The sequence below is a fragment of the Numida meleagris genome, chromosome 14, assembly GCF_002078875.1.
Source record: "Numida meleagris isolate 19003 breed g44 Domestic line chromosome 14, NumMel1.0, whole genome shotgun sequence".
NCBI lineage: Eukaryota > Metazoa > Chordata > Aves > Galliformes > Numididae > Numida > Numida meleagris.
In genome coordinates, this window is record NC_034422.1 from 5,024,389 (window position 1) to 5,045,522 (window position 21,134).

The 21,134-nt window shown below is 43.9% G+C and overlaps 1 protein-coding gene across 1 annotated transcript in view; it reads left to right on the forward strand.

Annotated features, from left to right (window-relative positions):
- The window catches only part of CCDC92 (coiled-coil domain containing 92), a 102,105-nt gene that overhangs the window by 26,350 nt on the left and 54,621 nt on the right, over positions 1-21,134 (forward strand). Inside the window, exons 6-8 of the mRNA XM_021412622.1 lie at positions 4,697-4,801; positions 12,264-17,209; positions 18,579-18,783. The gene's annotated coding sequence lies outside the window, so the exon portion shown is untranslated. The remainder of the gene's footprint in view (positions 1-4,696; positions 4,802-12,263; positions 17,210-18,578; positions 18,784-21,134) is intronic.

Here is a 21,134-nt window from a genome sequence, read left to right on the forward strand (position 1 = left end):
GTCTGCTGTCCACGGTGGGTTCATTTGATAGAAATAGCTCTGGCAGCAGCCCAAAAGCAAGAATACTGCTTTTCTCTTAAATGTGAAAGGAGACAAAGTCTTGGTGTTCCCTGCCCAGCCAGCTCTTGCCTTTTGCATGGCAGATGACCAGCGTCTTTTCCAAGCTGTATTTTTGCTATAAAACTGAAGATTAGATCCTTAGAAAGGCAATCTGTATTTGATTACCGGTAATTAGCATAGTTTCTTCAGTCAGGGTGCTGGAAGGACCAAGATGGAATAACATGCCTTGTGACACCGCACGTGGTTACAGTGTTAGTTATTACAGGCCTTGCCCTCCTAGGGAGCATGCTGGGCAAGGAAAGTTTTTATTCTGAATTACAAAGGCTCTCTGCTCCCCAGAAATACAGGAACAGTTTCTGAAGAAACCTAGCTGGGTATATGGAAAACCAAGCATAATCTGTGCTATCTCCTGCCCCTTCTTTGTCTGCTGTATTTTCCCCATTGGTGCCAGTAGTTCAAGTCTGTGTGTTAGGATTGTGACATCAGGGCAGAAAAGCCAGGCAAATACTTCATATTCACACAGGCACGCGCACGCTGAGCAAACCAGACATCCGGCATTTAGAAATAAACAGTGTAAAGAGATTTGGAAAAGTCAGCATTCATGCCGAGGCATTTAAGAGGCATATTGGTTCAAGTAAAAGCCTCAACTCATTTCCATTTTATTTTTTTTCACTTTGTTTTAAACTGTTGAGTTAATCTCTTCAAATCAAAATGGATCATTTCTGTTTCCAGTTCATCAAAACAAAGGTACTTTGTCTCCTACTTAGATTTCAACGTGCTAATTACATTGAAATATTTTCTGTCTATAAACAAGCATATTACTGATATCAAAATGTTTTGTTAAAGAATTTCTACCTCGGAAACTCTTCATCTTTAACCATGAGGTGCAATTGCTGAGGAAGAAAGACTCCCCTCTGCGACCCAGTGCCTGGGTTAGCGGTGTTGGAGGGACCCTTCAAGAGAGGTGTCTGATTCCGCTGCTGTCTCCTGTCTGCATCACCAAGTGGCACTCAGAGAGCTAACATCTGCAGACACTGTAGTCTGTGAAGTGGAAACTATTGGTCTGCAGTTCAGTAACTTTGAATTCAATCAAGTTTTTGCTTGCTGATTTTCTTTGGGTTCAGCAGTCATTAAAGGTGATGAGAATCTTGGATGAGATCCAGTTAGCTATCACTAAACACAGAAGTACAAAACTGATGAAATTATTTCTTCTTAGAGGCAAAAGAAATTATAGTTACATGGTGCATCTGTCCTGAAATGTGTGCTCGGTTGTGGGATTGCGGTTTGTCTTTGGTCATGCTGTATATTTTTGAAGAAGAATTTAGACCAATGGTATATGCATTGCCCCATGTGTATTCTAGATTTATGTGTAGTGGATTTGAGTAAACACGACAGATTGGAAATGGATGTTTTTTCCATGCAGGTTGGCAGTACTTTAACCTGTTAGCAGCTTAAAGAGTGGAGCCTGGGTGAGGACCAGACATTAACACGTTCTGCTGCTCTGAGTGTGCTATACAAGAAGGGAGCAATTGCTCTTAGTAGTCAGGCTAGTATTCAGGACATCAGGAATCTAACTCCTAATTCAGATCAGTTTGTGTCACCCATTGTCACCCTGCATACCCTGCAAACAGCTCACTGCCTGTCAGGACCAAGTAGTCCAAGATGACACAAATATATTTTTTTTCCTGTTGCCATGTTGAGATCTCCTGCCCTCTTCAGCCTCCCTGTAGGCCCCTGTGATGCTGGTGAGACAGTTCTGGGAAGCAGAGGAAGAAAATTGTTTCGTTTCTGGAAACCTGGCACCTGTTTTCTTGTGGTTTTTTTTTTAAGGAGAAGAGAGAAGTTGAAGGGTAATGCTAGGACCCTCCAGTGGCGCAACGTGGGGTTTTTGTTGCAATCAGGACAGGTTTCTTCGAATCCTTTACCTGGAGGAGACTGGGGGGACACCATGGGAGCATCCTTGTTTGCTTTTTGTCTTGGCAGCTCTACCTAAAGATTCAGGCACCTCGCTGTCCTGGAAATCTCATACAATGCCAGTCTCTGGAGGGAGAAGTGCTCTAAGGCCATGTTCCACGATACTGTTTGCACAGCTGCAAATGGCACATACAGAGCAGATGGCTTACTGCTTATTGAGCAATATTAATTTTATTGATTGGGTACACGATACACTGGGAAACATCTCCAAAAAAAGAGTAACGTAGGAGAGAAGTATAAAGTGGAGGTTGTATGAGTCCTGGATTTGTACCTTTGTTGCATGCGTGTCATACTGCAGGAGATGATGCTCATGTCTCCACTTCCCTGCATGCTTCCAAGATATCTGAGCTGAATCCTACCACACAGGACTTTTCATCCTGAAAGCTTGGGCTCTTCTGTGGGTCTGTTGGCAGTTATTAAAACACAAAACCCTTCTTGCCTACAAATCTGTGCGCTTGATCTTCCCAGCCCAAATCCTACGAGTAACATGCACTTGTCCCCAGGGCAGCTTGCTCAAATAACCACAGCTCTGCCGGAAAAAGGGCTGTTTGAGCCTCAGGGAATTAGGAGGAGAGGTTGAATTATTCCCAGCATCCAAAGACCAAGAGGTTCCTTCTTCTTCAGCAAATGTTTTCAGTTCCCACTTGGTGAATTATTGCTATGGATTTTTTTCCCTTCAGTGTTTCCATGAATGTGGTTGAGGCTCTGATCCAGGAAATGGGGGGGGGGGGGGGAAACCTCTGAAAAATGTATCGCACCATTTCAAAACTCAAGTGGAATTAATTAAATCCAAATTTCAACAGTGTGTCCAAAGTTGAGCTAGGCTCAAGATACACTTCATAAGGTTCGATTTCAAAACAATCCCTTTGCGCACATGCACATAATTTAGGGAGATTTCTGTGTATCCAGTACAAAGCAGGAGCTGCTTGGGTACCTGAGCTTAGAGGGGAAAGGTAGTATTTGTAGGCCAGCCTAGAGAAAACCTTTTTCTGTCTGATTCAGTTTCTCCTAATCCTCTGCTCAGCAAGCAACAGATTGGAAAAAGAGTCAGGAAATAGTGTTGTGGAAAGGAAAGCCAAACCATTTGAAATGGAGATGCTGTGGCTGGTACGCTCACAGCTCTGCTTGCTGGGGAAGTAAATAGAAGTAAAAGGAGCTAAGGGACAGTAGAGGAAGCATTTGTGATGTCAGGCATGAGCTGAAACAAAAGAGTTTGATGATAAAAACTTTTCTAAACTGTGATTTCACCAGTGAGATGAGGTTACGTTGTGGCTCTCCGTCCTTCCATCAGTTAAATTAAGACAATGGAACTTTCTGCATCATGGAAGACAGAATGGATTTAAAAAATAATGCTAGCAGGGTGGAGCTTTCTCAGATGTTTTTCAAAGTCCAAATGCCAAATTCTTTCCTTTTTTTCTTGTGTGTGTCCCAGCTAGCTGTAAGGAGGTTACACATGGGTCAGTGAGGAGCAGGACTTGCTCTCTAGTGTTGTATTTGACAAATTATTTCTGTCATGTCTGTTCTTTTTATTTATTTTATTTCTTTCCTTGGGGAGGAAACTAGCGTCTCTCATTTGCTTTTGCCTTGCAGTGGTGGCCTGGGGGAAAGTTGAGGGGGTTGACTCGTACATGAAAGATCAGTTTTGCCTCTTTAGTCTAAGTAGGGAGATTTTGATTTTAGAGCCTGGGAAGGGGGGAGATTCCACTTCACTTCTGTGAAGCAGCACCACGTGTTCCCAGCAAATTCTTTGCCTTGGCAGGGATATTGTGGGTGAAGATCCTGGGACAGGAATGTCTTGTTTCTGTGGAATTTCGGGTGCATTGTGAGTTGGCAAACTCAGTTTCAGATGAGAGCGAAAGCATTCCTACCAGCCTTTATCTGAAGCAAGAGAAAGGAAGCAGTTGATCTGTGCCATTCAAGAAGATTTACAAACTAACTTCACACTGTAAATGTGAGTCATCACTACTTGTACTGTACAGCAGTAGCTGTACCTTGTGGAAATACTGTGAGGCTTATTTGATGGAGTCTGCACATTGCCGGATCAGGCTGAGAATCCCAGAGTCATGCTCAAATTCTAGAATTGAAGCAGCTGAATTCATTCACACTGATAGGGCTGGGAATCTATCCTGTTGAACTTAAGAGCAGCCAGAATTGTCAGTACAATGGTTGATGAGTTGAATGCATTTGTTCTAAAGATCTCTGAGCCAGGTGCTACTCCTGCTATATTTCACATGGGGGCAGAGAGTTAACACCAAAACCAGAACCAACTGATAACAGAAGCAGGTAGGAGCTAGCTGGCTCTGTGGCATTACATACCTGCGTTTTCCTAGTGGCTCCAACATTGGAAATACATTGAAAATGTGATTCAGTAGAAGTTCAGGAGCTGAACTAATGCTAGCACCATGCAAGCATTACTCCCTGTGAAACAGCTACTGGCAGCTTGTTTGATGCTCCAAGCCTTTGGTGGGTAATTGGTACTTCCTTCTGCATTGCATCAACAGTGTTGCAATTCATGTTGTCTGATGCCACATGGCAGCAACATGACCTGAAACAGTACAATAAAGTTGCTTAGACAATGTTTTTAAGCTGAAGAAAATCCCCTTCTCCCATTTTTTTCCCTCTTATCAACTGTTCAGTGAGCTTTGATGCTTTATTTTTGTAGTGCAGACTTGTCTGCTGGAGCTGGACCCTGCAGCTCCCCTGACAGCGTCTGGACCCAAACTGCTCAAGCAGCTAGTCTCCCAGTTCAGCCAGCACCACCAGCCAGGTAAGAGGCAACAGAGTGCTTTGCAATGGTGAGGAGCAGGAAGGGCTGTGCAGATTGCTGCCAGGGCCAAGGGCATGGAGCTCGCTCAGCTTTTGTCTCCCTTTTCTATGCATCTCACCAGTTTCAAAAGGGCTGGAAGTTTCCTAGAAAATCTTGAGCCTCTTGTCCGTAGCTCCTTCACAGCTGTGTTTGCTAAGGGTCCCTTGTTCAGCCCCTTGTCCTTTCAGACTACACTCCTCTTTTCACCTTCTCTTGTTTTCTTCTCATGTCTGTCGCTTTCTTTCTCACCTCTGGAGGAGAGCATGTGCTGGTATTCCTTCACAGGCAGATGCAGTATCAGCCACTGTTTTCCCCTCTGAGCCACATCAAGAGGTTTACATGTCCCCTGGTACCCCCCCAAACCCTGCATTCTGCTGCTGCATGCTGATGCTGAGGTCTCTCCTGTTTGTCTTCTGTTGCTCTACTCAAGTAACCTGCGCCTTGTTTCCTTGCACATTTTAATGTCTTTTGGAGGTTAAAAAAAAAAAAAAGCAATTATAGCAATACAAGAATAGTGGTTTTGTATTCCTGTTTGACTGCTCCTGGGATGCTTTCACATGTGGCAGGCATACTCAGACAATCAATCATGTGCATCCACAAAGCGTAGCTGTAAAATAGTGCCTGACAGATGAAGATGTCTCTTCCTTCTCTTCTGTGCTGTGTTTAGGAGACTTTCAGAACTCCTGCTTTTGTTGTGCCAGCTCGCTTCCCCTTCCCGACCCCCAGGCATGTTCTATTGGATAGGATAAAAGCAGATACGGTGCATCTTGTGAAAATTAAACATTAGCGTCTTCTTTTTCACTGCTGTTCCTCTTTGGAGCTAGGAGGTAGACAAGGTCAACGGATGCTCATAAACATGAAATAAAATTGGGAGAGAGATGGTTTACAGTACACTTGGTCTAGCAGAGTATAATTTCAAATGGTTCAGTTCATGGGGCACAGTGTGAACAAGTGGGCAATAACCAGCCTATTGTTCTCTGCAGCAAGACTGCTGAAAAGGTACTGCTTCCAGTGAGCGTGCTGAAAGGGAACACTCTGGAAAACTCATATAGCAAGAGCACGTGCTGCAGCTGTGAAACTGCATATGAAACTGCCAAGTACAGGAGCAGTGACTTGCCTGTTTGTGTCTCTCTTCTGTCTGACTAGAAGACTTCATACCACTACTCTATGCAGTTCTCACTGTCCAGCCCAGATACTTCAAGTCCCCTCTGACATTCTTTGTGCTTCTCACATCTTTCTGCATTTTCAGTATCCTCTATTTCTCTGCATTATGAGCACGTGTTCTTCTATCCAAGGCTTACTACATGCTTAGGTGGGATTCATTCTCTATACAAAAGGCCTTATGAACAGTAAGCCTTAGAGCACTTTAAGAGGATATGTGAGACAGTCACTCCAATATGAAACTGAGCTTGCTGGCTGTGACAGCCCACTTCTGTTTAATCTACCTTATGCAGATTTTAGACTGTTCATCGCTTGTGTCCCATAGGTGTGTACAAGCTGGGCAAGAGGCATGATGGACTGGGTTTTGTGTTACATGTCTCTCCATATTATAATTAAGCTAGGGCCCAGTGCCCCTAGGGCCCATTCATGATCTTCCCCAGAATTAGTATCTGATCTGGGGTCTTTTCAACCCAACTCCCTAGGATACAGCCAGCCTGAGAGAAAGGACCTCAGGAAGCAGCGAGGATCCAGGCAACAGACATTTGTGCTTTATGCAGTAGGCAAACATTGAAGTAAATAACATGTGTAGCTTTGTTATTAAACTTGCTCTTGTTAGGGGGCAGTAAATGTTCTCTGTGATCATTTTTCTTGTGGGATATCAACAGGGGATAAAATTGTGGCTCTGGCTTTGCTCTTCCTGTTCATTAGGGCTTCATGCTCCTTTATGCCATGCCCTCAATCTGTTGCTGTTTGCCACTACAGCTGCATGTCCCCCATTTCCTTCAGAGTAATTTTGCACGATAGATGCTGGCAGCTCTTGGGTTTTATATGTCCCTTCCCTTTTGCTCCCTTCTCGCTTTTACAAACTAACTTTGCAGCAAATTGTGTCTAATTTAAATGGGATGGTTTGGGCAAGATACCTGTTTGCTGGAATGCAAAATCAGGCACATCTGGCATTCATTGACTTTTAAAGGCAGAGAAATGACACAACTAAAATGCAGATACAGAGGATTTCCAACTACTGCTAGGGGAATGTTATTTTAGTAAATTAAACTCAGATAGATTCGTTCTAATTGCTCCTAGCCATAGCTCAGAATATAGTATGGACTAGGCTACTTATTTAATTATATACCGTGAACAAACTAGCTTTGTTTCTTCAGACCCATTTTTTTCATCTCTGCTCATCTGCCTTTGTCTTCTCGGTTACAAGATGGCTGCTTTAAGGCCTGAAAACACTACTGGAGCTCTCCCCGCGTCTTTAGTCTCCATGTTTCTTCTGAAAAAAGCTGCCGTATCACAGCCGGAGTCAGGTATTTATGCAGTGTCTAGGGCAACTTGAGCTGGGGACAGAAAAAGCATTTGCCTCACCCCCTGCTTCTAGGCTGATTTCCAACGGAGGATCCAGTGAATCGCTTAGTCTGGTTATCTGGGCATGCAGGTGGGAGTGAGACAGATGCTTCCTCTGTCCAGCCAGAGGCAGCTGGCCTGGCAGCGTGGTGCAGAGGAGCTGAGTGGTGGCCTGATGGCCTAGAGCTGCAAGGCTCTGATCAGTCTTTAAAGAACAAAAGCCAGCCCTTTATAACACTTCAAAACAGTAGAGCTTTATTTAAACTTGAAGAGAAGAAATGAGTCTTTGGCATTATGTGGGGAGAGGAGACTGTGCTTCTAGCTGCCAGTAGTGCATACTTTCTAATTCAAGAAGGAGCAGTAAGGCAGATCCCAAAGACAGCAGCAGGCGCAAACCCAAAAAAATCCTGGCTTTGCCCATGGAGAGACTGAGAAGTTGGATCCTCTAAAACAGAGGCTACTTTATGAGTAGTCAGAAACTGGGCCACACACAAAACGGGTGTATGAGGGTAGCAGGGCATGACTTTATTTCTTTTGCAGGGGGATCTCCAGGCAGGTCAGTAAGTAATAGAGCGCTCTATGTCTCCCTTATCTGTGCACAACAGGTCTTAAACTCCCCACATCCCTTCCGCTGGCAGTGGCAGGGTGCAGATGAATGTGAACACACAGTTTTCTGCAGGACAGATGTATGTGAGGAGATATCTCCCCTCACAACCTTCCCCATGTTTCTCCCACTCCCCTCTTTGCCATTCCTGGCTGGATTCTCTACTCTTAGATCTTCCCCTGGTAACTGAACTGATTGAAAGAGCTTTAATAGTTTAATCCAAGTTGCCCCTCAGTTCCACAGCCCTCTCAGTTGTGGGCTATTGCAGTTACACTTCAGGACTTTTTTCCTCCATCCCTGAAGCTTGCAGTAGGAACCTTAAACACTTTTTCCTCAAAGTAACTCATGCAAAAAACATTATGTCTGATAAAACTGAAATAACTATAAGGAGTCAAAGCGTGAGCTGAGAGCTGGGTGAACTAAGAAGAACAGTGTGAGCTTGGGTATCTCTGCCTGCTCATTTATTTGACAGATGAGTGAGGGGAGGACAAAGGTTGGAGTGCTGTAGGGCTCTGATACCTACTACCTGTCAGAATTAGTTGTAAACAGGATAGAGAGAGGTTGTAAAGATTTGGTCCTGTTGCCCTAAGTTCTGACCAGCAGTGTCCTCCTGCCCACGCAATCTGTCGTGGTGAGAGCAGACTGTGGCAGACACTTTGCGATGGACTCTGAGCCAAGGCCGTACGCCCCAGTTTGGCTGGTCTTCCTCACAAAAGGGAAGCATGTTTTGTTTTTCCTGGGCTGTTTTTGCAGCACCACTCACTCCAGTCTGGGAGAGATGCCAAGCCCTTCCAACGCTTTTCCCCAGTGAGTGGAATAAATCTTCTTTCAACCTGTCTTGAGCTCTCAGAATAGCATCCTCAGGTATGACATGACGTTCTGTTGCCGGGTTGTCTGCTGCAGGCAGTCTCCTCTTTCTTTCTACTTAGCCCTCTCCAATGTATACATAGCCATTGGGACTGGCATGTTTTGTCCTATTAGAGATGCCGCAGAGACTTGAGGCAAGAGGAGGCAAGTCTTGCTAAGGGCACTGGAGTCTGCTATGGAGTGCTAATTCCCATAGCACTAGGATGTGTCTTGGAAGGCTCCTAGGCACATCCTGGAATGGCTTCATTTCACTTATCTCCCAAGCTTTTCTTGATATTAGAGCACAACACATCCCATAGCTGTTTTGTCAGCAGTGGGAAACCTCATCTTTTCCGATCCTTGAAAATGGTGAATTTTTGCAGACTATAAAGCAAATACGATCACAAAGCTTTCATCTTCATTTAGCTGCTGACTCTGAGTAATGCCAACCCCAAGCATGAGTGCATCAGCACATGGGAGCAGCGCTTTCTTGGCTCACGACTCCCCTCCAAGATGCAGGCAGCCAGACATCATCTCTCTTGCCAAACTAAACCTTGCCATGCTTTGTGATGGGACAGGCTGCTCAGCACCCAACCAGAGGTGAACCACTTCTCACTCAGCTATTGAACATCCCTGCAGATGCTCTGGTTATGCCAGCCTTCATCCTACACGGCCTTCCATACAGGCTCATGTTTCCCTTCTAGAACTGCCTCAGTGTAGAACCACCTTCTCCTTAAAAAAACAAACCCCACTGTTTGCCCCATCCTTTCCTTCTAAGAAGCTGCATCTGGACTGCTGCTGCCCTACAGAGAAAACTGAATGACCCCTTGACGAGACTGGCTCGTAGGCTAATAACCTGTCCCAGCTGGTTTGGCATCTTGCAGATTCTCTAAAAGACATCTCCTTCTCCCTCCTTCATGTTCCTGCCAAGTGAGCACTGCTGCACTGCATCCCTGATCTTTTCTGACATTAATTACCTTTTCCTGTCTTGGATTGCCCTGTTTGTGGCCAGGAAACTGAACTCACTTGAACCTGGGATCAAAGAAACCTCTGGAGTTAGAGGGAAGAGAGTATGTGTAGACACACTCCTTGGACGGCTGACTGGAATAAGCAGGTGTCTCAGAGTCCTTCCTGTCCCAGAGAGGAGGGCTTCTTTGCCTGTTGCAGCCTCGACTGGATCGAGACAACTGCTGCATCCCAGCTCTGTCTGCTAGAGTGGCTGAGAGTGAGGGTAATTGGCCAGCTTTGAGTCAGTGCCCAGCATCTTTCGAAATGCACTGAGCAGACCCAGCACAAGCTTAGTTAGAAACAGCAGTAGGAGTAAATGCCGGAGGTAGCTAGAGGCTAAGTCGCAGAAGAGCAGACATGGGCACACAGCGTATTTCCTGACACTCTTTCCATAGTGCCCTGAAGTTCCTTTCACCCACTCAAAGGAAACCAACAGCACCTGGAGATTTTACTGGCCACTCAACAGCTGTGAAATCAATCCATGTTAAATCCTATGCTATAAAACAGCAAACAAAATCCATACTTTCCTTGAGAGAGCAGCAACATGTCTTGAAATAAGTGTTTGTGTGTGTGTTTGCTGAATCTTTGAGCCCTCATCCAATATAAAAGGACCCACAAGGCTATGATATTTCTAAAATACAGCACCATCTAGTGCTGCATTGCAGCACCTCATTGCAGGCAGCCTGCCTGTCCCCACCTTGGCACCCCACAGCACTGGGGGTCCACTGCTTGCTTTCCCTCCCCAGTGCAAGACTGTGCCTTTCAGAGTAGGTTTTGATTTGGTTCATGTGTTAGATGGCAGTGTGTTGTCTGAGTGCTGCCTGAGCAAGTCCCTCTGTGCCTCTGTGTACTCGCAGCGTTCCAGCAGCCTCTTGCATAATTCATGGAGAACTTCTGTCAAAACTTCATCCAAACCCCAAATCATATGTGAAATGCAGCTGGAACCCATCTTTGCAGATTAGAGCCATTGCAAACATTCCTTCCCCCTGCTCCACCACACCTTATATTCCTGAGCATTAAAATAAAGGCAGGCAAAATTTCTAGTTGCGCAGAAGTGCTGGTGCTGAGTGACGCAAATTGGGCCAGTTATGTGAGCAGCAGCTGTGACCTGGTGCTCCACAGAAACACAAAGGGCAGTGGACTATTGCTGAAGCTCTGTGGTGGGTTAGAGAGGTAGTATCAGCAAGTTAAAGTACACCATTTAAAGCTGTGCATTTGTCCTGGGGAAAAAAAATCCTTGAGAGGACTGAAAACTGCTGATCTGAAGTATCTCTTAAAGAGGGATTAGAGCTGCTGCAAACACCACTTATTAGGTGTAGAAATTGTTTGGCCAAGAGCAAGGCTAGCTAATGATAATGGAGTTAATTTCACTTAACTTCTCACCACTTCATCATATAAAGCAACCTGAACGTGCTTTTTTTTTTCTTACACAAAATTCAGAGTTTCAAATTAAAAACAAATTCTCTTCAAGTTATCTCTAGAATTTATGTAACTCAATTCATGTAACAATTCAGGGCAATAATAGCTCCTGTTAATCAGAGCAACCTTTAAAACCCAGCAACTTCACGCCCTCCCCTTTCAAACTCAGGCACTAGGAGGTGAAACCCTGGAGCTGTGGGAGCAAGGAGGGGGCAACTCATAAAGCAGTAAATGCTTGTAGTAGTGCTGTATGATTGACTTGCTGTACAGGCAGGTTTCCTCCTGCTTTTCCAAGGTAAAGGAATGTTGTGTGAAGACAACATAGTCAGGAGGTAGTTTTGTATGACGTCTCTCTTTGTTGTATTTGGGATAGAAAAGGTTTGTTCTCTGATAACCAATACTACAATGGGAGATGATGCTGTAGAAAACTGTTCTTTTCACAAGCAAGTGCACAGTACGTTTTCTCACATCTATTTGACTACTTAACCTGAAGGATAACGTGTTATTTCTTTGCACCAGACGTCATTATTTCCAATTTTCAAGAGGATAAAACCAACATCACCATGAAGGTGAGAAAATTTGGAAGCAGAACTGCTGTGTACAAAAGGGAACAGTTTCCTCATGACACTGACAAAAACAAAACTACAGAGTGTGTAGTTTGGAGCTAACCACAATGGCAGTAAGAATTAAATTGTCCGTTTAAATTCCTTTGTTTATTAAAACACAAAAGCCAGCAGCACAGGAACTTGCTTTCCACGGCTCACAGCAAAGGCAGGGTTGAGGGACTGGTATGAACTGGTTCTCAGACACAGCTGCACCAGAGACCCCAGGAGGTTCTCCTTTCAGAGACCCAGGCCACAGTCATGAGTGGTGCAGACCCATAAATCCAGCTGGCCAAAGCATTCTGCCACCCAGCCATCAGGAAGCACATTCTGTAGGTGCCGTGCCATGTGCATATCTCTTTGCTCTCACCTCCACATGGCAAATGAGTCTCTCACTGATTTTTTTTTTTTCTTTACTCTGTTCTCTCATAAACAGTGTCTGCCCAGCTATACCCTGAAGAATTGAAGCTCCCAGGATCTGCCAAGTATCAAACAAGGTAAATGTTTCCCTGGCAGACCAGGCTACACAGCAGCTTCCATGTGTGGGCACTCCCTCCAACTCCTGCTTTCTGGTAGACTGAATTCAGCCGTTCACAGACACAAAGTTGTGGTAAGCTTATATCCAAATAAAAATTGTCGGTAAGGCATACCTCTGCATACCTTCCCTTAGCACTGTCTTGGCCTTTCTTGGGTCAGTGTTCCCTACATTTGCTTCTAGAGTTTTTATTTCCACTCCTGCCAGACTAATTGTAAATGTCTTAGCTGAGACAGCTTTCAGTTTCTGTCATTTCCTAAGCAACCAAATGTCCATACGTTTCCACAGGGGTCTGTAAATATCCCACGGTATGTTCTCCTAATTAGAAAACAATGTCTATAGCTGTGTTTATATTCCTACGCTTATTAGGAAGATAAAAGGCAAGGCTGGTTTTGTGTGCAACCTGAGATTATTCATTTCTGTGCTGTTTGGAGGGGGTTTTTAATTGGTTTTTAAGAAATGTATCTTGGGGGTTCCTTGGTTACTGAATCAACACAAACAGAGGGTTTACAGCGAGCTATTGTATGAAATTACAGATCATATGTTACCTGTGAACTTTCGGAGTTTGTTCAACTCCAAAAATGCAGGTTGAGTTAGATAGGAAAAAAAATGCAAGGCTTCAGCAATGAGCCAACTTCTTGGGAGACATAACTTGTGGTGGAGCTGTATGTTTCACATCAGTTGGGCAGATCTGGTAAAATGTGTCTCAAAGTCAATACATGTTTGTATAAAGGGGACTCAGAGGTTTCCCAAATTTCTAGGGAGATTCCTAGTTTTCTAGAAACATAAGGAGAGAATCTAATATGTCATCGGTTCTACTCTTCCATATAACGCAGACTGTAGTAATAAAAATCAATTCCAGATCAATGTATTTTGAACTGAATATGTGTTTGAGAAAGGAGTCCAGTCTTGCTTCAGAGGTAGTCAGTAGTGAAGAGTTGATTACCTTAGTAAATTGCTCCAGTTGTTAGAAATTTTCACATCAGGCCACAGCCACCAAATCTCATAATATCGCTTGTCTGCCAGAATGAAAATCCTAAAATCAGTTTTATTCCCAGTATTTCTGCTTCAATAGAATATAAGAACACTCTGTAACAGGAAGAGTAAGTTGCAGTCTTGGATACTTCTCCCTGAAAGCTATTTTGCAACCTTTTAAGTCAACTCATGGCTCTTTGAATCTTTTCCAGTCTATCAACATACTCTGAATGGTGGGCCCAGAAGTTGCACACCTCCAAATGCACCATTACCAAATGCAAAGGTGGTGGGATCACTCGGTGTCACTGATGAAATCACACCATAGAATCACAGAACCGTTGACTGGAGGATCCGTTTTTGGACACATGCTAACCATTGGTTGCCCTACAGGGTAAGGCAGGCCTTGAGTTCCTCTCTCAGTCCTGCCCTGGCCCCTGCCACCCTCACAAAAGGCTGAAGGCAGTAGCATGGAGGATGCATGCACAGGACTGTGGTGTCTGTATGAGTCCTCATTTTCTTTAGTCATGAAGGGCACAGACACACAGCGCCGTGCCTCTCTGCTGGGCTGCAACAGGAAGAGCTTGATTCAATGCTAACACTTAAACAAATAGTGTGCTGACCTACCAATTAATAGAGCAGCCCTTCTTGCTTATTTTTTTCCCGGCATTTAAACAGCAGCACATTCCACTTGTGTAAAAAGACTGCTGTTTGGAGTGTGCTGGAATCAGGTGGTGAGCATACCAACAGCCAGACAGGATACTGTGCTTCCTGTGAGAGTAAACACTGAAAGTCATGCAAAGCATCTTTCATTCTGGCTTGGCTGCAACCGCCAGTACAGCCGCTGGAAAGGAAGGGACTTCACAGAGACAGAGAGATTATTCTCTTCTGGCTTGGAGACTACCTGGCCTTTTAATCATAGTTGAAAGCCTGTATTTTTAAAGGTTGCTCACTTTGTTGGCAGAGTGCACACCTACAAGCCTCCATTTTCTGGGAGCTTGCAGTCTCGCTCAGAGGTCTGCCACATAGGAACACAACCAGTGTGTAGATGCTCAGCAGCTCTTAAGTTTGTGGGTAAGACTGCAGCTTGGGAGGACTGAAGGAGCAAGTTTCATACACAGCAGAGGTAAAGTTCCTGTGCCAGAAACTCTCTGACCTATTAAGTTGTCTTCAGGATTTACAGGAACTAACCTGAAAAGCCAGATTCCTCCCCAAAACTATATGGAAACCATTTGCTAGGCGTTCAGGACACCTTCCCACGTGACGTGCTTGTTGACATATGAACAGGCTGGAACAGATACCAGTGGTGTCCTTACTGCTGCATTTTACAAGCTGCATTGTTCACAGTCCTGAGGACAGAGTGATTTGCAGCCATTCCATGTGGTTTGCTGGCATTTCCAGCCAACTACAGTGAGGATGAGCACAGGAAAGCCATTGGGATCACAGTAGCCGGCATGTTCTGCAACAGGTCATTCTGACCTTCCATCATAATGTTCGGGTGTTGTATTTTACACTATTTAGAAGGCTTCCATTGAAGTGGGCTGGAAGGAAATCAAGCGCCCTGCATGGGCATGTGTGAGCTGCGTTTCAACAAACTTTAATTTCCATAAACAAGGGCAGTTGGAAATCTGGCCCACTACTTCTGTCTGCCTTTGCTCCCCACCTGTAGGGTAGACATGGCAGCACAGTCTGACTCACAGAGGTGTCTGGGGAGAGAAATATAACCACCGTGGAGGAGCAGCTCAGTTAAAACAAGTCAGAAGAGTAAAACAATCCCAGTGTCCACAGCCAGGTCCCTACAGGATTTCTCCATCACTTTGTGCAAGGAGCTTTTCAGTTTTCTAACGATCAATAAAAATGAGATTATACTATAAAAAAGCTTGCCTTTCATACTGATATCCACATGGTCATCGAACAAATTTTCCCTAGCTGGTCTATTATTTGTGTTTTCCTCGTGGAAAATTCAGTATTTTCATTTTAACTTGCAAAACTGTATTTCTATCAAACTTTGTTCAGATTTTTATAGTGTCTAACACTACTTCTAGGGTGCTCTGTTATTCATTGAGGCTTAATGCTCTTGGAGTCATTTTGGTAAACCAGACATATGGCTATTTTCATGAAATCCAGTGTAACATCAGTCCAGGCTTTTGGAGAGAAATGGTTTTCAGGGCTGCCAGTTAATTTGTGAAAAGATACTACAAGGATATTCTCTCTCCATTGCGTATTTCTTCCCCAGTAAAACTACAGAGTGTTCTAATAATTTCATGTCTGAAAATGTTTTAATATCTGTTCCCTCTTGTCTAGCAATGTTTTAGGTGAAGAACAAACACGATACCTTTTTAGCAGAAAAGGCAATGGCTTAAAAACACTGATATTTTTGGAGTATTTCCAGCTGATCTGTTGATCTGTACTTTGACAGTTGGCTTTATTTATTCTCTGTGCAGTATGTTTAAAGTATTTTATTGCTTCCACAGTGTTAGCAAAGATCTTTGGAGAAAAGAAGGCTTGATGAGGATATTTTGAGGTCTGTGTCCTGCAACGTGCTCTGCTTACCAAAGTTTTCATCATAAATCTTGATGATATAACCCCATTCCCTAGAAATGCAGATTCCAAAGTTCTTTATCACCATCACCTGTCTTCTGTATTTCAGTGAGAAGCGTATTAGCACTGAACATTCCTGTCTCACCCCATGTGAATGGCAAGGGGTGCTTCTGGCTTTGATCTTTTTGTCTGTTGCAATAGTAATCTCTTCAGTGCAGGTACTCTGTGGAGGACAGAGGCAGGACATGGACAAGCCCCAGTTGTGTTTGTGATTGGTATTGCCCTAACAGATCACGAAAACACGGTAAGAAATCTGACTCTTAAAAAATCACAAACTATACTTTACAACTCTGTTCCCTTGGTAAGGGGCAAACCAAGGAATGTAATCAAGTATTTGATAAAAACAGTAATAAACACGTGTTCAACAACTTGTGAATCTTACTCGTTTGACACCGTATTGAAAAAAAACATTTTAAGTACTACAAAAACTCACGGGCTGGAAGGTTTAAAACTTTTCCTATAAATTACAGCTCCGTTTTAATCTGGATTTATATTAATGTTGTCTTAGTGCTTTAAAAAACTACCTGTCCTGAAATGAAACATGTGAAATTAATCTACTCCAATTCCTTTTGCATTATTCTCTTTACAAGCTGGAAATCTAACTTATCTGTATCTGATCAAGTGCCAGTAATGACAGTCTTTAAGCAAAAACTTACCCGAATTCCTGACATGGTTTAGTTTCAAGATAACCAAGTACAGATTTCCAGGGTATTTCTGTAATTGATTTTGTATTCGGTGTCTATTTATAAGAGATTTTTGTCATATGAGAGTGGCCAAGGTCATTCAGAGTTTGGCTTTGCACCCAAATTACTGGTGTTAGTATTTACTTCCTAGTCATTTTTGTTCAGCTATGGGAAGATTATTGACAGCCAATTAACAAGAAGTGGGATATGGCAAGCCTGGGTACAAGGACATTCCGATATCTTTGTTCTGGTGAAGCGAGGAGCCTGGAATTAAACTGCACGTAGTACACACCAGGGCATAGGACAGCATTCAGTCTTGTGGGTTTGTGGTTATTGCACCTTGCCAGTTCAAGGATCTTTGTACTCAGCCCTGTAGAAAGACTCCCGCATCAGCCCTGCTGGGCAGACATTTATTTCCTTTCCAGAAGGTATGGAGGTGACATGTCCATGTTAAGGCCAAAAATGCAAGTCCTGCTCAGAGACTGGAACTGTTCGGATTGCTGGATGAGGATTTTGCTGCGCCATTCAGCCCTACCCGCGGTGGCCCGCATTCCGCAGTCTGGCTGGGTGCTACGTTCAGCATGTCTTCGGGTGAGTGATTCACTAACTCCTTGAAGTCTCCAGCTAACCCCGCAGGAGCACAGCTGTTTGTACTTAATATCTGTTGTTTTCTTTTTCTTTGGGGTCAACCTTTGAAACGAAATTTGCCTTGAGAAGCAGAGGGTAACATGGGAGCCTTTCTGGTTCTGCACTTACTGGAATGGGTACAATCGTTCGTATTTTGTCCAAAACTCAGTGAAATAGCTGAATATTTTCTAGACAGCTGCCATGTCTAATCACAATTATTTGTGTTTAAGTTTTGATGGCTGATTTCCATTTCTGGGACGCTTTCATGCCATCTAATGGACACAGCATTATTGTAAAATTGTGAACACGGACAGGAATACTGCTTGAAATGAGACTGATTCTGAAACAAGGTAGCCCTATTTAGCGTTAATTATGACCCCTTGAGGGGACTTGGCATAAGAAGCCCTGAGAATATTTACAGAAGTGGGATGTTAGCCCAAGGAACATTTATTGGGCTTGAAATAAGCCCATATCTTTTTCCTTTTTCTGTTTCTTGTCCCTTTTTTTTCATTTGTTTTTGGTTTGAGAGAAACAAGTATAATTGAATTGGCAAAGTGTCCTCTCTGACATTGATTTTTACAACATCTTTACCTTTTAGACAAAGTTTCATATGTTATTGATTTGAAAATTCATAGCGAGTGTTTAAAGATCTGGTTTCTCTCTGCTCTGGGGAAGAGAAAGAACTATGTGCAACATAGTAGAGTGTAAAGAACAGGTCAGGAGCAGAATGGTACATATGCCATTTTCAGGCTTTTAAACCCAACATCTGTGTATGTTTGTTTCCAGAATTTGTTGCTGCTGACCTGTTTCTCTCTGCAGCTATGACAGTTACGACACGGACACAAGTTACCTCTGGCCTGATTTAAGTGTTTGCCCTATGCCTGCACAGAGCTCCACTCTTTAAATTGTCAAACAACTCAGGGGGGAAAAACAGCAAGTAATCTTTGGAAAACATTCTCTTACTTTTGGTTTTAATTAGCACCGCTCAGTGATGCAAAGGCATTATCATTGTGTCAGCAGAAAAACCCCCACTGACTCTTGTGAGGTCTGATGTATCACCTTGCATCAGAGAAAACCACCTCACATCTATATGGCAGCAGTCTTTCCCCTAGAGCTTGGGTCACCCTGTATTTTTCTTGACTATTTATTTGATGCCTATGATGCCATATTCTCCCTCTGTATTTTTTTCCAAAGAAGTGTTATAATGGCACAGAACTGGACATACATTGGGCATACTACTTACATAGACATTGGGATTTGGCTTGCTTAAGTGCTGTTCAGTAGTTCCTGAATTTTAATTATTCATTTTCTAAAATAACGCTTCCCTTTGCAGTGTATCACTTGTGACTCTTCCCCTGTGGCTGGATCTCAGGATGAACAACCTCAGAGACTCTGCAGCCCACCTAGGCCTTCCTAATTAACACATTCTCAAGTTCTCATTGCCTCCCTACTCATGATATTTGTGGTATTTCATCGCTACATCTTGTGGCAGCAGTCAAGGGACGTTGCAATTGGAAATGAGTCTGTGCATTGGAGAGGTAATGACAATATGAGATAATTCCTCCAATACATTGAAATAATTGACCAGCATATGTGGACACTGAAGTTGAAAGTGACACCTGGCCTTCAGGCTGTATGTGTACAAAGGCATTGCCATGTATTCTCCAGGCCTCTGAGGGCCCGTGTTGTGTGCTGTTTTATACATACATCCCAAGTTTATTCATATTCTGGAAATCTGTGCCAGGAATGTCTACAATCTGGCATGTAGCACATTACAGCTGCGCTGCTTAAAGCAGTCTGCAGCCAGCAAATTCCACTCTGTTCCTGTACAAAGACTCCCCTTTGTAGCTGCAGGTTTAGATGGGGCATAGGGATCCTTCCCTTCCTCTGCTCCTCAGACTTGCTTAGGAGGTAGGTGACCTGGAGACCTGGTAGCCAGTACTCAAAGCTGAGAAGAAGCCAGGCCACATTTCCTATGTGACTCCCTCTAAAGGGGAACTGCCTCTGGTGGCAGTGTCTATAAGAAGTACATCAGAAAACAAGAGAACATGTTCTGAGAAGAGATAAAAACTGAGCACTGCTGCCCCCCTAATTCACACATCTACCCAGATGCCCAGAAGCTAACCCAAGCTCGAAGGGCTGCACTGTTTTTTTAAGCTGAATAGTTCATCTCACTGGGGACCAAGGTAATTAATTGCCTCAGCAAATAATGACATGTACTGCACACATTGCTTGCAGAAGTTGCTGATGCCCAGAAGCAAAGATAATACCACATTCCCTTTATTCTCCAGTGTCTCCCTTGAGAATTCAAATCAGTAACAACCTATTAGATCTCAATGCTGTTTCCAAGAAATGTGGCTACAACAGCATTTCTTTGGAGGTAACAAAAATAAATGGGACTCAAAAGAAAAGCAGTTTACCAAGGAAACTCCGAGAGCTCCAAACATCAGCATATCTCAGCTTTCTTGGGATTTTTTTATTTTTATTATGCATTTTCTAAATGGCATTGATTCAGTCCCTGTAGATGGGCCGTGACGGCACACATCTGGTTTTATGGTGAGAGAAATAGCTGATTGAATCGATACGCTCAACACAGCTGACTGGAGTAAACAAAAAGGGATTTGAAGGAAGCTTTGTGTTCCCCCAGATGGACAAACCCACCTTCAGTGCTGCTGCAGTTGCCTCAAATTCACTGAAGTGACATGAAGAGGGAAGAGTGGCCATGTGATTTCTGCACAAAGCAAGCTTCCTTGCTCTCTGTCTGTCATAACCTCGGTAAAGCCAGTGGTCTGGATTCTGCAGTGAGACCATTACCCAGTGGGAAAATGATTTCCCTTGCTGGACTCCATGCTCACACCTAGTTGTTCTGCATGGAGCAGTTGTCAAATATGAGCTGCTTTGTTCTCGCAAGGCCACAGGAACAGAAAGTGGTTTGTCCAGCAGGGAGACCATTAGGGTGTAGCAGTAAGAAGTCCTGGGGCTTCAAACCTGGCAGCAAATCCTGCCTCAGAGTAAACAAACTGCAGAACTCCTGTGGAGCCCCAGGGTTTCAGCTGTGGAGGTCACGGGTTCATGTTTCTCTGCTCCAACCTTTGGAGCGCAGTGCGACTGTAAAAATTCTCTGTGGAGGCGTTTAAAAAAAAGTCCACGTCACCTTTGGCAGTGATGGGGCAGCCAAAGAGTGGCACCTGAACAGTTTCTGGAAACCCACAAGGAACTTGACCTGCCAGGATGATCCCTTGGGTGGGCAGAACACTACGAGCACCAGCTCACTGCTCCTTGTGCTTGCCAGGTGCATATCAGATTCCCACAGAGCAACTGGATGCCTGTAAGCATTCCAGCAACTTACCCTTAAGCTGATAATTGAAAGTAAGGAATAGACCTTAAAAAAAATACCTGTTTTATTTCGATGTCTTTGTTCTCCTTATCCAGACAATACACAGAGTCTTTCAGACCCCTGCTTTCTTTCAAAGCCTGTATCAATCACAGCTATAAAGTTATTGTCCTAGGAGTGTTTTTCCCAGGCAGCAGGGAAGTTATTTTCTTAGGCACCTCGTTCTCACTTCATATTCTTGGGAGCTACTTAAGAGCAGGATCTGTTAGCTTTATGACAATTCCCTTTATTTACGTGGAGGGATGGCAGTTTTCAGTTTATCCCCTTAAAATGTTGTGCACAGTGTTTCAGGAATGGGCCTGCAAACATAAATGCTAGTGCAAGGTTTGCTCCAAGCCATCCCCAGGGCTGTTCATCTCCCAGCTTTCCCTCCTGCAGCCTGGATCCCTTTCTACAGATGCAACCTGCCCCTTGCACCTTGGGGTTTATCTTCTGCCCCTGCTGCACTGTCTCCCTGTAAAGCCCACTTGCTGTATGATATCTGAGAGAACACAC